General features: G+C 36.8%; 1 pseudogene; it reads right to left on the reverse strand.

The window, feature by feature from the left end:
- Positions 1-15936: 15936 nt before the first annotated feature.
- Positions 15937-17913, reverse strand: LOC103081276 (phosphatidylinositide phosphatase SAC2-like; annotated as a pseudogene).
- Between the last annotated feature and the right edge of the window lie 269 nt (positions 17914-18182).

An 18182-nucleotide genomic window follows, 5' to 3' on the forward strand; every position in this document is an offset into this window, starting at 1 on the left:
GTTTTTTATAGAAATACATTTCTTATAATCAAAATGAATGATAAAATAATATTTATTTAATGGAATATTCTTTTGTAGCCAATTTGCTGTAATGGAGCTATTTAATAAAAGCAAAGGCTCCTGTTATAAGAGCCTAGCTTTAGACCATACTTTAAAGAACATGCTATTATAATTGTATGTAATGTACACCTATTTACTTTATATAGTTCCTTTTTAAAATTTGATTTGAACTATTAATTTTATCATTAATTTGATTTTATGATATGGTTTAACATTTGGTTTGTGGTTTGTGTAACATCTGACAATCTATTCAGTGGAACATTGTCTTTTATTAATATTTTCTTCAAAATATGAAAACATCTTTGCCTGTTCTAATTCATATTCTACAGAACTTAATAATTAGGGAATATAACATGAAAAAAAAGAGTGACAAAATCTGAAACAGTAATTTTAAAAAATATATTAATAGTTGCTTTCTAAAGGCAAGTTTTTTGTTGTTGTTGTTTTAACTTAGGGCCACATAAACTATTAATGTGAACCTTCATGAGAAAAATTTTTACTGAATTTTTTCAATTAAACCACTAGGTGGCAATATCTTTGTTTCTTTATGAATCCACTAGACAAACGGATCTTGAAGAAAACACTCAGTTATCATATTTTTTTAAAGCTCTGACCTCAGCTACCAAATTGCTATTCCTCAATTCTAAGGAAAGAAATATACAGAGGAGAAAACTCCAGTCCAGTTAAAGAGGACTCTATTGTATTTGGGTAGTAAATTAACGTCCTTCCTTAATAACCAGAGGTGTCCCTGGCTCACTGAGGTGAAAACTCACTTTGAAGTTTGGCTTCACTTTGGAGCACACAAACTTCCAAGATTTTAGGCCTGTAAGGATACTCTGTACAGAAAGACAGCTGAAACAGTGTTCTTGAATCTGTCTTCATTTCTTACCACTAATTTTTTTGCTTTCTCATCTGATTTCACTATTTCTAAAATTTCTCTTTCCCCTTTATGGATTAAAAAGTACTCCTTTGTGGAGGAGATTCCTTTACCACAGAAAAGTTTACATACTGAATGCCAAAACTATAGTCACTATACCTAGAATATTCTGTACGTAAAATTATCACTACAACTAATTTTTGTATAATTTAGGTTTACATATTTAGCACCCTGTCTGAGTTTCTTTTTCAGTTGGAGCTATTGAAATACAATAATCAAAATATCAGGTATTTAATTGCTTAAGTATTATGTTCAAAAAGAAAAAAAATATTTTTTACTTTTATGTATATATAAAATGAACACACATGAAAGATTTTATTCAACTTAATAATAATGGGAGAATCAGTTTAAAATAAAATTTCAAAAACATACATGCATACACACACAATCAGGAATGCTGAAAAGAACTTGCTAATAGATGCAAAACTGGTTTATTACCAATAAGGCAATAAAATTTAATGTTTGTGGTAATCTTTCCTATAAGGAAGAAATAAAGTTTATATCTATGACACAAAATTAATTAATTTTCATTGGCATGCACAAGCATTATTTGCTTTATTATTAGTTTTGTACAAGTTAATTTCTATGATATTGAGATGCAAAATAGCCTCCTCAGTAGAAAGTCAACCAAAGATGCACAACGTTATATAATCAGATAATCCCCAGAAGGTCTGCTAAACTCAACTCTTTTGCATATTTCCAAGTAGTGGACAGTTTTTCCTAACATTACTACTTTTTAAAATAATTATGTTGTTGGGATGAGCAATATGGTTGCAGAAAGAGCCTTATTCCATGTGCTGCAATCTTAGGGCAAACCACAAGGAGGCACTTTTTGCATGAGATTCCCTGCACAGATGGTGACCAGTACCAATGATTAAATCAGGCATACTGTCATTAAGTTTTGTAATAAATTAAGCAGACAGTGGATTTCCTTAGCTGTGGAAGTAGATGTCAGAGGAGGTAAGCAAAGAATTGTCCCTAAATTAAAAGAATAGAAATTACTTGTCTCTGACTTGGCTCACAATTTTGAGTGTAATGTGGCACCACAAAATATTCTCAAATCTGGAGATGTGTCACAATTTCTCCAGAAGTTAGATTTGGAAAAAAATAATACAGTAAATTTCATGAACTAAGAAAGACCAAGATTTGCAAACACAAATGCCTACAAAGGCAAGGCATTTAAGTAAAATGAGTCAAGCAGGCTGGATATAATACAGGACACAGTAGGGAAGCTATGACAAATTGGGAAGCTCATGCCCCATCTAAAGAGAGAGACTACTATGTGGGTCCAGCTGTATGAAAATACGGATTCCCCAAAGGCCAGATTTTCAGATTTTTCAAGAGAAACAAGAAAACCATATTGTTATTTGAATTCTCCTGATTTTTTTTTTTTTTTTAAAGATGCTGGCCACTTAACCAAAGTAAATAAATAAATAAATAAATAAATAAACATCATGTGTCTTCCCTTCCTCCCCCATAATTTGCCTAAGGGAATTTTCTAGAATCCTTCTCTCATGTGAAGGCTGTTGAAGGGGCAAGTTCTGAGAAATGAGAGTATGATTGCAGAAGTAGTGGCAAGAATTGAGCGTCACGGATGAGCAGGTCAACAATAAGTTTGTGTAGACTACACATCTATGAGCCCATTGGTAATTACCAGAAATGGAGGGTCCTTTAAGAGTTTAGACTTTTCATAACTTAGAAAAACCTAGGACGTCAAAGACCACTTTTATCACTTTTTGTCCTCCTAACCTCTCCCACCCCAAGTTGTCCAGTGCTGAGCTCACTGAAGGGAATCAATAAATATTTCCTCATTGAGTTTTCATTCAAATAACAAGTCAAACAGAAGGATCAAAATAACAACCTTAATTTTTTGTCAGCTGTTCGATAATTTAGACTGTGTGTGTGTGTGTGTGTGTGTGTGTGTGTTTGTGTGTGTGTGTGTATTGTCTTAATTTCTTAAACTCAGTGGGGAAGAAAAGCATGAATGAATTAATGGTAAGATTCCAAAATGGAGCTGGAAATATACTATCGTCATCGGCCTCTTTACCCCTTAAGGGTTTCACAAAACTGTAGATGATGTGTATTTTATCTGGTTACAGCCCCTGTAAGGCCATATACTAAGGCCTCTACACCCTGTTGCTCCACCTGGAGACACCTGACCTAAACTGAACAAATCAGATTCTTTTTCTCAGACTTTTGAATACAGATACTGAGCCAATGAGTCAGAAGATGCTAAATACGTGAACTGAAAGGTCAGGGCAAAACATGAGAAAGGACAACAAATCAAAGCTAAGAACAAGACAATTTATAGGGGAGCAGAGATGCCACAAGTAAACAGAGACAAACAGAGTCCATAACACTCTGAGGCAGGTGAAAGGAAGTTGTTGGGTTTATAAGTCTTTTTCCATTTTCCAGGTGACCCAACTGTATTTTATTCTTCAAATGTTTTTCAAATGGCCAGTTTTATCCCTTTGATAAATCCCCTCTTTACTGATGCTGATTTGAGTGTGTATTTGTTATACTTGCAACCACACAATTTTCTGTCTACTAGATGCAGCACTGCCAGATGCAGGGAACTCATCTTTGGCAGAATGGAGAGACCTCATTAATGTGACCTGAGAACACGGTGTGGTCTCCATGGTGATTCTTACAGTTGATTCTCAAGTACTTTTTATCGTTTTGATTCTGAGGTTAAATTAAAGTGTTGCTGAAGAGACATGAAATAGAACCTCAGGGTCAAATTGAGTCTTCCTTGGCATTTCCTCTGTAATTCTCTCAACACAATACATTTCTGTTAAAAATATCATGATGACTGCTAGGCTTACATTTAAAGGTTGTAATTTTTGCAGTTTTCGCCATAAGAAATATCATTTAAATATTTAAAATTTAGTTCATCTTATTGTCTATTTAATGGCCAGATATTTCTAAAAGCTTGAAATAACCTAAATAGTTCAATGGAAACAAATCACTTAAAAACAAATGTATTTCTCCTTGATTCATTGATCAATGGTTCAATTACTTTTTCCCCCTTTCCCATTGTCTCATTTTTCCCAATACCTTACCAGAATTTCTACGTAGCTTGATAATATAGAACACACTCCCAATATTCTCTATTTGTGTATTCATTTGTCTATTCCCATAGTACAACATATAGTTCAGTACTATGTGCCTTGTAAATGTTAAATAAGCAAGAATTGAAATGAATTATAGAAGATGCATAAAGCATAGTTTTTTAAAACATCTTTTTTCAAGTATTTTACTGGCAAGTAGCTTTGTAATTATATCTAATTATACCAACTATGTGGACAGTTATGTTATGGATAATTAAATTTCATTATTATTATTTTGCTATGAACTTACAGTATAGCAATAAGAACAAATAGACTCCTCAGCTTCTTTACCTCTAGTAACAAGCTTCATTGTACATTAGTTTTTACCATCAGTAAATAAATATATAAATATTAAATGATACTGAGCTGGAGAGGATCTATTAAAACCAGTCTTTTAGGGAAATTATTCTAATGGTAGTACTCAGAATAAGAGAGAGAGAAATGATGGGAAGCACAGTAGGAGGCTCCTGCAGCAAAATCCATGTGTTAGACGATAGAACCTTGAAATAGAGGGAAGCAGAAGGGATGAAAAGCAGAATGCCAGCTTGAGAGACATCATGAAGATGATGGCATTTTTGATAGGGAAGAATCAGGATAACTGAGTGTTTGAATCTGAGTACCTGTGAGAGAAATGGGGAAATCAAGAGAGTTGGTTTTGTGGCAAGATTGTCTAAGTCAGAATGATGATACAACTATTCCTTTCATGATCAGTGACAACTTTTATTGTTATATTCTACACTATTGGCACCATAAATAGTTATTTTATCAATATTACACATAAGAATCCAATCATTTGGAATAATCAGGTCTGCCTACATTGAATAATTCTAGCCTAGAGCAAAAATTGGTCTGAAATAGCCTTCTTTTTTTTTTCCTCAGTTATTCATTAGATAAATATATTACTGAGCACCTACCTTGAGCATGTTTGTCATATTCAAAGAACAACAAGGCGGTAGATGGGACAGGAATTATGTGAGCTGGGGTAGAATGGGAAGAGATCAGAGAAGTAAGGGGGTAGATTGGTAGCAACTTATAAAACTACATAAGCCATCATTAGGACTTAACTTTCATTTATAATGAGAAAAAAAATAACTGTTAAAGGTTTGGGGCAGAGGAGTGATGTGATCCACCTTATGAATTTTAAAATGTCACTCTGGACACTTGTTGAGAAAACACCATGGGGAGCCAGGCAGGAGAAGGGAGACCAGTTAGAATTTGTTGTTGCAATAACTCAGGTGAGATTTGATGGGACAAGGATAACAGTGGTGGAGATAGTGAGAAGTACTCAAACTCTGAATTTGAATTAGATTTTGAAGGCAGAACCAATAGGATTTGTTATAAGTGGAGTGTATCAGTTAGGAATTTAGAAATTGTAGTCAGCAATTAGGAACAGAACTCTACCTAGACTGTTGTTTTTGTTTTTTTTTTTAATGTAAAATAATCCCAGAAGTAGGCCATCCAAAAAGGTGTGGTGACTCTCTGTGTCTTCTATCCAGCTAAGTCGGACCTTTTAAACAACCTTTCCAGAAGTCCTACAAAATATTAACATTTTGACTTATAACTCCTTAGCTAGAGCTTAGTCACAAGGCTATGCTTAACTACAAGGAGTGTCTGGGAAATGAAGTCTCTCAGTGAGAATATTATTGCTCCCTGCCAAAAAACCCTGAGGTCTGATACTAAGGAAATAGGAAGAATAGATATTGGTGGTAACTAGCAGCTTCTGCTACATGGGTATGAGATAAACTGAGAGGTCAAGGATGACCAGAAGAAAAGGGCTTTTACCTTTCCTATGGCATGGACCCTTTTAGCCCTTGGTGAAGCTTATGAACCACCATCTTAGAACAATGTTTTAAGTTATGAAATGAAATGCATAAGATTACAAAGGAAGCCAATTATATTGAAATATTGTTATCAAAATATTAGAAAATATGTGATATATATGCTTCTTCATAATTGCTCCTATAATTCAAAGTAATGATAAGTATTAAAGATACTTTGAAATTTCTGCAACAACTATATGATATTAAAATATCTGTGATTTTTATTGGTGACAATGTCACAGATACTACTAACACTACTGTGGTTTATTGCCTGTGATCATAAATGAAGGAAATATTAAATTTTAGTTATAGGTTCATGGTATTATAGGTGTAAATTTTTCCAAGTTTATAGACTCCATCACCCCTTAAGCCTTCATGAACCCAAAGTTAAGGACCCCTTTCCAAAAGGATTTTAGCTTGTGCAACTGGAAGGATATAAGATGCCATTACTGAGGTTTGAGAGAAAAAAATCCAAAGTCCATTTTTGGACATATTAAATTTGTGATGTCTGTTTTACTAGTTAGGTTTAGATTCAGTTAAAATAACAGAAAAATTCAAACTATCAGTGGCTTACATAACATTAACACATAAAGGTCTGGGATAGGCAGTCCAGAGTTGGCACGATGGCCCCACTATGTCAGTAACCCAGGATCCTTTCATCTTGTTGCTCCACCATGTTTTTTCATTCCTAAGTTTCCTCTATGGTCCAAGATGGGTTTTGGACCTGAATCATTATATCCATTCTAAATGTGTAGAACAGAATTCTGGCAAAAAGGTAAATATTTGTTGAATGAATACGATAGAGACACAAATATTGTAGTCATCTTTCCAGAAGTAACAGCTCAAGTTTTAAGAGGAGATGAAATTTTTAAGGAAGGGAAATAGTTATGAGTGTGTGTATACACACATACATATATGTATATATAAAAGCATATATATTTGAGATTTTTCCTTAAAAATCTAATTTTTATATAAAAGTTTTGTTTGTGTATATATACATTCACATGCAAAACACACACACACGTGTAGAAGGGTCTGCGTTTAGAAGGATTCTACACTCAGCTTAATGCTCTGCCATTGCCATCTTGAAACTCTTCATAATTTCTGAACAAGGGGCCCCACATTTTCATTTTGCACTGAGTCCCACAAATTAAGTAGCTGGTCCTCTGAACAGACTTTTTGTTTTGGTGATCCAAAACCTTAGATCAGTCTTGAGATTGTACTTTGTCTGCTGGAGAAAACAAAAACATGATAAATCTTGAGCTAATGGTCCTGGAATACAAATGGTGAATCACAAGTTTTAACTCCCACATAAAGTCTTAGTTCCCAACAGATAATACCTATGCTGAGATACACATATAGAATTATTACGTAGCCAAACATATACCTGAATAAGCACATATAGTGACTTGATGGAATGTAGATTAATACTGCTTTTCTGTATTCACAATCTGCAATACAGGACAAAGAAATTTAACTTCCTTGCTTGTCAGAAAAGCCTCTTAAGTGGAATTCCAGGTTTTGAACTATTTAATCTTTAATGGATGACACCAAAACATAAAGTTAAAAAACAACTTGGCAGTGAAACAAAAAGACTGGTGGCAGATAAGTTTAAAAAAAAAAAATTCTTGACAGACTATATCACTAGAAATGCAGCTGGTTCTAATCTGCATTCACCAGCTACTTTTTTCCTCATTCAAGCATAGGCTGCTCTTCATCCTCTAACCAGCCAAGGTGACTGTTACTGTCAGTCCCAAATATAAAGGAAGCCAGCTTGGAGAAATGTTTTGGGCATTTTGCCTAGTCTAAGAAAAGAAAAGGAGATGACCAAATTGTCATTTGTCACAACTGGATTTTTTTAATTTAAAAATATGTTGATTACTTCAATCCAAAAGACCCTGGGTATCTTGGAAATGGTGGAAGAAAATATGAGTCAACAGATCTATTGCTTAAAGTTACCTAAATTGACATTCAAAATTTCAGTATAATAATATTTCTAGCAGAGGTTCTTAACCCATTCTCTGAGCATCAGAATCACCTCTGGAAATTTTAAGCACTCAGATATCCAGGCTTTTAAAATTACAGCCCTTCAGTTATACTTTTTTAATTGGTTTGTGTGCATCCCAGACATTCATATTTTTAACACTCCAACATGATTTATATGTATAGTCAGGCTGAGAATTGTTATTTCTCTCACTTTTATATAAAGATATTAAAATATCTATTTTCCTATCACCCAAATACCTTTGGAATTTTTTTTTTCTTTTTTAAATTGTAAGGCAGGTCTGGGATGGTCTGACTTAAACTTAAGAGTAGACTTGCAATTCACTTTTGGTGAGTCCTGTGATTACCTGAGAAAGGCAGTCATCTGCAAAACAGCTACAGAAATCAGTATGTTTTGAGCTGATTCACACAACTTTAAAGAAGGCTTATGCAGCATAGCATGGTCCAGGGTGAAGAACAGCAGGATTTTATTTAGCAATAGTCAGTGGACTTCCATGCAGTGCTGGGAAGGCCACTAACTGATGTGATAAAAGTTCAACTACTTGGACACCTTGGGAAATAAAGCATTTTGGGTGGCAATTTTCTGGATAGCTGTATGTTTCTTCCTTTAAGCTTCAAAACCTACTTTAACCATGTGGGATACAAATAGTTCTCAACTGTGTTACAGACTTACTATTTTCCTAAGAATTTTATTGAGTATAATCTAATCTTTTCTTTTTAATACAGATTCTTAATCATTATCAACTATTACGGAGTAATCAGTCAAGAAATTGTAAAGAAAGGTAGAAATGGTGAGGTGAGCCAGGGTTATCCAAGGTCAATAGGACCTGCTTTCTAACTTGAAGGCCCAGAGAATCATTCTTATCATAGGTGTTAAAAGATAAACTGAGGCATATTAAAATGTTAAGAGTTTATTTGAGCAAAAATCAATTTGAATTAGGCCACATCCAATCTAGCAGATAGAAAGGAGCTCCAGGGAGCTATACAAAATGAAAGACTTTTATAGCCTTAAGGGAGCAGGAACAAGGAAGTTATACTAGGCAAAAAAGCAGGTGGTTATTGCAAAGTTGCTTTTTTTTAGGGGATTACAGGGATCTATCAGGCAGATTACCTAACTAGTGGTGATCAGGCAATTCCTGATTGACTGATTTAAGATTCCATTTCTGGTAGTGCTGAAACTGTAATTAAATTGTCTTGGTTTGGTGACCTGGGGCTTAGAATAAGCAACTCCATTTGGGGCCTGTTGTCTTGTCTTTACCATAGCCTAGAGCTATATAGATCATATAAGATTAAACTCATACTCACTGGGGGGAGGGATAGTACAAGAATGCCAAGTTTGTAACTCTAACTCTCTCACTCTGAAAATACTGATGTTAACCTAGCACGCTTTTGCTAATCTTCAAGTTCCAAGGGAAGCCAAATAAAAATTAGAAACTAATTTATAGATTCATCTTGAGAAATCTTAGAGGCTCAAGACAGTTTTCTCTATGTATAGGGAGTATAATGTAGTGGTGAAGAGTGTGGACTCTGGAATCAAGCTGCCTGGATTTTAATCCTATTTCATTCACCTGTGAACTTTTGGTCTCAAGTTCCCCATCTGCCACAAAAGAGTGCAGGATGGCAAACTATTAGCAGTACTTACTTTATGTACTTTGTTGTGAGGAACAAATAATGTAAGCAAAACAAAACAGAGTTGGGCATATGATAAATTCTGTAAAAAACTAAATTCTGTATAAGCAGGCAAATATGGGAGTAAGTCATATTAAAAGATAATTTTCAAAAACAGTTAAAAATGGGAATTCCCTGGCCGTCCAGTGGTTAGGACTTCACGCTTCCATTGCAGGCGGCATGGGTTCGATCCCTGGTCGGGGAATTAAGAGCCTGCAAGCCACCGGTGCAGCCAAATAAATAAATACTTTCAAAAAATACAAAAAAAAATTAAAATCAAGCTCTGATATAGCTATAAAGTATACATGTATCAAAGATTCTACTTAACTTATTACTAATGAGAGAACAAGGAAAATGTCATAACTGATTCAAAAGCAAAGTTAAAGAATGAAGATTTTTTTTTTAACATGTTAGTTTCTTTTTTTCTAAGGAACAGAAACTCATTGCAGCTTGGCCCCTCCTTTCCCAATGGAAGAAAGCATGTTATTTAAAGCAGTGCTTCTTAAACCATCTGTGGTGAAAAATCAGGTGTTTGTTTTGTTTTGAAAAGCTTTTTTTAAAATTAATTTATTTTATTTTATTTGTTTTGGCTGTGTTGGGTCTTCATTGCTAAACGTGGGCTTTCTCTAGTCGCGGCGAGCAGGGGCTACTCTTCGTTGTGGTGCACGGGCTTCTCATTGCGGTAGCTTCTCTTGTTATGGAGCACGGGCTCTAGGCACGCCTGCTTCAGTAGTTGTGGCTCACGGGCTCTAGAGTACAGGCTCAGTAGTTGTGGCACATGGGATGTGGGATCTTCCCAGACCAGGGCTTGAACCTGTGTCCCCTGCATTGGCAGGTGGATCCTTAACCACTGTGCCATCAGGGAAGCCCTTGTTTAATTTTATTTACTTTTAATTTTATTTACTTTTGGCCGTGCTGGATCTTTGTTGCTGCGCGTGGGCTTTCTCTAGTTGCAGCAAGTGGGGATGGAGATATTTATAAATCAGAAATACTGAAATGAATTTGCAGAGGGACTTAAAACTTGCTTTCTGGGGTGAGAGGTCCCTATTGCCCTTCCACCAGAAAAACACATATTTGCACTTCCATAGAGAAGAATTTTATACATTGCTATTTACTCTTCCAAGGCTAGGAAAACAAACCCAAGCAACTCTCTGACCAGGTTTCATAGACAGTACCTATAAATTTGGGGAAATCCCTAATTCTTGAGGTCTCCAAAATATAAGAGTATACCTGGACTGCCAGGAAGGAAAATTCCTTACCATTTGTCAGTCTGGAGCTGTCTTGGTCCCTTCAGCCTTCTATACCAAAAATACCATAGACTAGGTGGTTTACAGACAACAGAAATTTATTGCTTACAGTTCTGGAGACTGGGAAGTCCAAGATCAAGGCAGATTCCATGTCTGGTGAAGGCCTGCTTCCTCATTCATAGATAGTCTTTTTTTCATTGTGTCCTTACGTGGCAGAGGGGCAAGGGAACTCTCTGGATACTCTTTTATATGGGCACAAATTCCATTCATGCAGGCCCTGCTCTCATGACCTAATCATGTCCCAAAGGACCCATGTCCAAATACCAGCACATTCAGTTTCAACATATGAATCTCGGGGGGCAAAAACATTCAGTGTATATCAGAGACCCCGTAAGGCAGGAACACGCCAACTTTCCTGAAAGGACTCTGTAGGAACCAACTTACAGAAGTTAACTTTGAATTCTTTTGGTATTTATGCCTATTTGGATGACACTAAATTTATAAATAGCTTAGGAAGTATAGATATCTTTATGATATGGAGTCTCCTTGTCAAAAACTATGAAGGGTATGAAATTTTACCCCATTTGCAAGCTAACAAGTTAACCTGTTACAATTTTATGTATGATGGCAGAAGACATGAGACTTCTGAATAAGAGACAAAAGATTTCATCACTCACAGCAATGGCAGTAGCTAGAATATTAGAATTTTCTTGCATTGGTTCCCCAAGCACCAATTCCACAAGGTGATGTGATGAGAGCCAGGTGACATCTGTACATGTAGTGAATTACTTCACGGGAAAGAAACTCTTAGCTTAGGGACCCAAAGGTTTTATATTGGACAGTAAGAAAACCTGCCCTTTGCTGTAGAGGAGATACCATCTCTTATTTTTCAAGGCTGTTCACTATATAAACACCCTTGAAAAATTTATTTCAAAAAGGGTGCCAAGACAATTTAACGAGGAAAGAATAGTCTCTTCAGACAAATCGTGCTGAGACAACTGGCTATCGTTTGGCAAAAAAAAAGAAGTTGGACCCTCTACCTCACACTGTAACCAAAATTAACTCAAAATAGATCAGTGCCCTAAATGTAACAGCTAACACTATTAAACTTATAGAAAAACATATAGGCATAAATCTTCATGGCCTTGGATTAGGCAGTGGTCTCTTAGATATGAAAGTCCAAGCAGCTAAAGAAAAATTAGATAAAATTATCTTCATCAAAATTTAAAACTTTTGGGCTTACCTGGTGGTACAGTGGTTAAGAATCCGCCTGCCAATGCCGGGGACACGGGTTCAAGCCCTGGTCTGGGAAGATCCCACATGCCGTGGAGCAACCAAGCCCGTGCAAGTAGTTGCACCACAACTACTGAGCCTGCACTCTAGAGCCCACAAGCCACAACTACTGAGCCCAGGCGCGCCACAACTACTGAAGCCCATGCGCCTAGAGCCCGTGCTCTGCAACAAGAGAAGACACCGCAATGAGAAGCCTGCACACTGCAACAAAGAGTAGCCCCTGCTCACCACAACTAAAGAAAGCCCACGTGCAGCAACAAAGACCCAACACAGCCAAAAATTAATTAATTAAAAAAAAATTTTTATTTTTGTGCTTCAAAGGACACTATAAAGAAAGTGAAAAACTTTCACACAATGGGAGAAAAAATTGCAATCATATATCTGGAAAGTTATTATCATGCAGAATATCTAAAAATCTCTTAAAACTAAATTTTAAAAAATCCTATAAAAATGGACAAAGGATATGAATAGTCATTTATCTAAAGAAAATATACAAATGGCCAATGTGCACATGAAAAGATACTCAATATCATGTCATTAGGAAAATACAAATCAAAACCACAACTAAAACTTCATACACACTAAGATGGTATTCTAAAAAAAGACAAACAATGAGTTTTGGGGAGGATGGAGAGAAATTGGAACACTGATGCATCGCTGGTGGGACATATGAAACGGGGCAGCCACTTTGCAAAACAGTTTTGCAATTCCTCAAAAAGTGAAAAACAGAGTTGCCATATGACCCAGCAATTCCATTGTCAGGAATAAGTTGAAGAGAATTAAAAACATATACACAAAAAAGTTGTACATGAATGTCAGAGCAGCATTATTCATAGTAGTCTAAAATTAGAAACAACCCAAAAGTCCATCAACTGATGAATGGATAATCAGAATGTAGTATATTATACAATGAAATATTATTTGACATTAAAAAGAAACGAAATACTGATACATGCTACAACATGAATGAACCTTGAAAACATTATGCTAAATTAAAGAAGCCGGACTCAAAAGACACATATTATATGATTCCACTTATCTGAAATTTCCAGAATAGGCAAATCCCTGGAGGCAGAAGGTAGAATAGTGTTTACCAGGTTCTGAGGGAGAAAATGCACAGTGATTGCTAATAGGTACAAAGTTTCTTTTTAAGGTGATAAAAATGTTCTGGAATTGGATAGCGGTGTTGGTTGCACACTTTAGTGAATATACTTAAAAGTACTGAATTGTACACTTTAACATGGTGATTGTTATGGTATGCAAATTATACCTCAATAATAAACATTTTTTAAAAAGTTAGTGTAGAAAACCACATGCATAGCCTCCCCCGTCATCAACATCCCCCATCAGAGTGCTGCATTTGTTACAGTTGATAAATCTATATTGACACATCATAATCATGCAAAGTTCATAGTTTGCCTTAGGATTCTCTCTTGGTGTTGTACATTCCATGGGTTTGAACAGAGGTACAATGACTTGTGTCCATCATGATAGTATTACAGAGAGTATTTTTACAACCCTGAAAATCCTTTCTGCTCCACCTATCCATACCTGCCCCAGACCCCAACCCCTGGAAACCACTGATCTTTTTACTTTATCCATAGTTTTGCCTTTTCCAGAATGTCATACAACTAGAACCATATAGTATGTAGCCTTTTCAGAATGGCTTCTTTCACTAAGTAATATCCACTTGAGTTTTCTCCATATCTATTCATGGCTTGATAGCTCATTTCTTTTTTTTCTTCCAGTTTTATTGAGATATCATTGATATGCAGCACTGTATAATGTATACAGCATAATGATTTGACTTACATACATCATGAAATGATTATCACAATAAGTTTAGTGAAATCCATCATATCATATAGATACAGAATTAAAGAAATATAAAAAATTTTTTCTTGTGGTGAGAACCCTTACGACTTACTTTCTTAACACCTTTGATATATGACATACAGCAGTGTTAATTATATTTATCGCATTGTACATTACATCCCTAGTAATAATTTATCTTATAACTGGGAGTTTGTACCTTCTGACTGTCTTCATCTAATTCCCCCTCTCCCACTCCCTGACTCTGGTAACCACAAATCTGATCTCCTTTTCTATGAGTTAGTTAGTTTGCTTGTTTTTGATGTATAATTGACCAACAACACTATGTTAGTTCCTGTTACACAACAGAGTAATTCGATATTTCTATACATTTCAAAATGATTACCATGATAAGTATAGTTACAATATGTCACCACAAAGATATTACAAAGTTGATGACTATATTCCCCACAGTGTACATTTCATACCCTTGACTCATCTGTTTTGCAATTGGAAGTTTATACCTATTAATCTTCCTCACCTATTTCTTTCCTCCCTTTCCTCCCCCCACCCTGAACCTCCTGTTTATTCTCTGTAACTATAACACAATTTCTGTTTTCATTTTTTTTTCACTTAAATTATGATATTTTATTTTAAATAGTCACAACATCTGACACTTCAAAAAAAGATACCACTAATAAATAACAAAAGTAGAAATATCAAAGTTACAACAGACATAATGTTTAGCTGAGAATCACTTCAACAGAGTAAAGCTCTCAAGATATCAGACAAACCAATACTTATTTGGAAGAAGGTGTGCAACTTTCTTACTGTATAGGCTTACAGACAAGGCCCTGATTCCATGTGGTCAAGGTTACAGTCATAAAACCTAAACTTTTAGCACAATTGTGCTTCAGACTAAATTTTCTTTTTCTTTCTTTATTTTTTTTGCGGTACGCGGGCCTCTCACGGTCGTGGCCTCTCCCGTTGCAGAGCACAGGCTCCAGATGCACAGGCCCAGCGGCCATGGCTCACGGGCCCAGCCGCTCCACGGCACACGGGATCCTCCCAGACCGGGGCACGAACCCACGTCCCCTGCACTGGCAGGCAGACTCTCAACCACTGTACCACCAGGGAAGCCCCAGACTAAATTTTCAATAGTTGTACTCATCTACACAGGATGTTATGGACTGCCCCCTGCAAAACATTACAACTTGAAAGACTTCTTTCAAGCATTACCAGTATCCAATATGTATACATTCTTAACATTTCTGAAAATAGAGCAAAATTAATAGGTGCTGGTATTCACATCTCACATCTCAGGTTTTATGACTGGCAAGTCTTAATGCTCCTAGACTTTGGGGTGTACAAGGTAGCAGTATTTTTAATTTGTTTAGGTAGACTGTAGGGGACATTCATTTCTTGACTGTAGCGCCATTAGCCCTCAATTAACTCTTTATAGGGAATGGTTAAGCCATCAAAAAGTAAACCGATAGTTTTTTTATTAAAATGCTTCTCCATACTAGTAACACTTTGAAGTCACTAAAAACTAAGTATTTACCTTGTAGAGGAAACACACAGAAATGAACGGGCAAACAGAAAAAAACAAATTATGAAAAATGCTAATCACCTAAATGGATCCATGTCCACCCTTTGTGTCTACTTCATACATTCTACCCACCCACCCCACTCCAAAAAAGGTTCAGGTTATTACGTCCCAAAGCAATGTATTCTTGAATTACTTTTAGAGAGACAAACTGCTCTGTAGTGTATAACCTACTTAGCTCTACACATTCTAGGGTGATGCACTTCCATTGCCCTAGCTCCCAAATTGGGAATCTGCTCAGGTTCAGTCTCTTTTTAAAACCTTTCCAAATAAACATAATTAGAATTTGGGATCCCTAGATTCAAAGACAGTACAGGTTATATGACACCTCCTTTTTTTTGGATTAAATAAAAGCCACATGATTCTGTGTGGCTAAACACTAAGTCTGAATTATTCGTGTCTGGCATTGAGTAAACATATTTTTAAGTTCATTCTGCTGGACTTCATTAACTATTTCAGGTTCTGCAGGGTTCTTCTGAACCTTTGCCACTGCAAAGTTTATCCCCTGGGTTAACCCAGCTTGGGTAATATTAGCAACCTGGACCATGCAACTTCAAATCTTTGCAAAGGGAGAGACTGCTCTGCTGCTACAGCTCTCTGAAGGAGAAGGAGTTACGTGAAGCCTTCTCTCAAGTTCAAGTGTGCCAGATTCGGAGCCAGGGGTCTTTTGAGATACCATTGAATGCACTGGTTCAACTGACAAAAGATGTGGGCCTGCTGCAGAAGACAGCACATCTAATTGAGATGGTCGAGAAGGTATCTGTTCCGTTGATTCAAAGTGAGTTTTTTCGTTAGAAACTCGATTGGTCATTTGATTTCCTTCCTCACTAGCCTGCTGAGAAACAGACCTGGTTTCTGACAGCTGGGTCATTTTGTTTTATGCATCTTGAACAAATCTGTGGTAATAAATATCCACAGGCTAGGCAAAGCCAGTCAATATGTGTATGTTGTCAGCAGAAGGACTTTTCTTCAAAGAAGACGCATAGCCTTTTCCAAGCCCACTTTCATGAGCAAGAGTAACCGCTGAAGGAACGTGAATGCTAATATCAGTGCTGCTAATAGACTGGGATGGACCGCCTAATCGAGGTATTGAAGCAATAATACCACAACTAGGAAGAACATAGTCTACTGGCCCTACATTCTCTAAAGAGTTTGCTAGCTGCCTGTCTTCATCAGACTTGGAATTTGTAAGGAATTCATCAGAGTGGTATGAGTCATTATCTGAACGCATTTCCCCGTTTGACTCTGCCTGGGCTTCATTATCCATCACACTAGTGTTTTCCATGGTTTCAAGACTACTATCTGATTTCCAAAGATTTACTTTTAAGTTTGGTTTTAGAAAGTTAACTTTCATTTCAGGTTTTGTAAAGTTTCCTAACTTTCATAGAATGCCAATATTTACATTGGATTTGGTCTGTTTCACTTTTTGATTTAGAGATGAAAATTTGCTCATTAAAAAATTTTCCCCTGGGCCAAAGAGCCTTGGTTTTGAGATCTGTTGCCAATGATGTCTTCATGAGGTTTACTGCTCTTCCTCTCAAGCTTTTTCTCTATTATAGGTACATCTAATCCCATGGCTTCCTTGGTGATCTGCAGCATCTCTGCAATGCACTGAAGGGTATCTTTTCCATCCTCTTCTGCATTGAGCATTACAGCTCTCAGGGTGTGGAAATAGCCACTTGCTTCTTTATATCTGTAGTGCAGTCGCACACAGCAGAACTCTGCCTTACCAAAAAGAGTGGGTTCAGGACCTATTTCAATTTTTTCCAGGTCTTCTAGACTTAGTCGTTGATACTGGTTTACTTTGTCAACTTCATCATCATAATAGGCCACGTAGTAGGCAGAGTTGGAAAGCAGTAACAGCACATCCACGTCTCTGTGAGCAGCATCAATGAGGGTGCACCCTTAAAACTGTCGCTCGAGCCAAGCCAGAAAAATTACATCACGACACATATTTTAATATGAAATAAATTCTAAACCTACTAATTAGTGTTACTTTATCTTAGCTTCTATTCTGACACTAATATTTACATTAGTCAGACATGATCTCAGTCAAAAGCATTACGTCCAGGACAAAAAGCACTTGGCACCTAAACAGGCAGTGGAGAAAAATGTCAGCCCTCCCCGCGCCCGCATTTTTACCAAAGTGTAAGCTGCAGTAAATACTTAATTTCCCTCCCCTCTTAAACAGAAAAACAAAACAAAACAAAAAAAAACCCCAAAACACAAAACCCCCACACTTTTTCTTTTTAAACACGGACAAGAAAACCCCTTTCAGGGCTTCCCGGCCCCCCATGCCTGCAGCTTGGAAGCAAGGGCTGCGCTGCTCGTTTTTCTCTTCCCACCATTCAGGCATCCCCTCCTTCCACACGATGAACAGGAACCCCGCCAGCACCACATGCAGGCCCACCACCGCGACAATGGTCGCGCAAAAGCCACTGTCCTCAGGGGACATTAACAGGAGGCTTTGGAAAAGCAGTAATTTTCAGGAAAAATACAACCCCACGGGAACTTTAACCAGAAGTCCTGCAAAAAAGAGAAAGATCTTGAAAAGTCGTCGCCAGGCGGCCGCCTTCGGGCTTGGGCTCGGCAGCGTTGCCGGCTGCATCGCCCGGGGCGGTCGCC

This window comes from Lipotes vexillifer, unplaced genomic scaffold (assembly GCF_000442215.2).
Source record: "Lipotes vexillifer unplaced genomic scaffold, Lipotes_vexillifer_v1.1 scaffold1111, whole genome shotgun sequence".
NCBI lineage: Eukaryota > Metazoa > Chordata > Mammalia > Artiodactyla > Lipotidae > Lipotes > Lipotes vexillifer.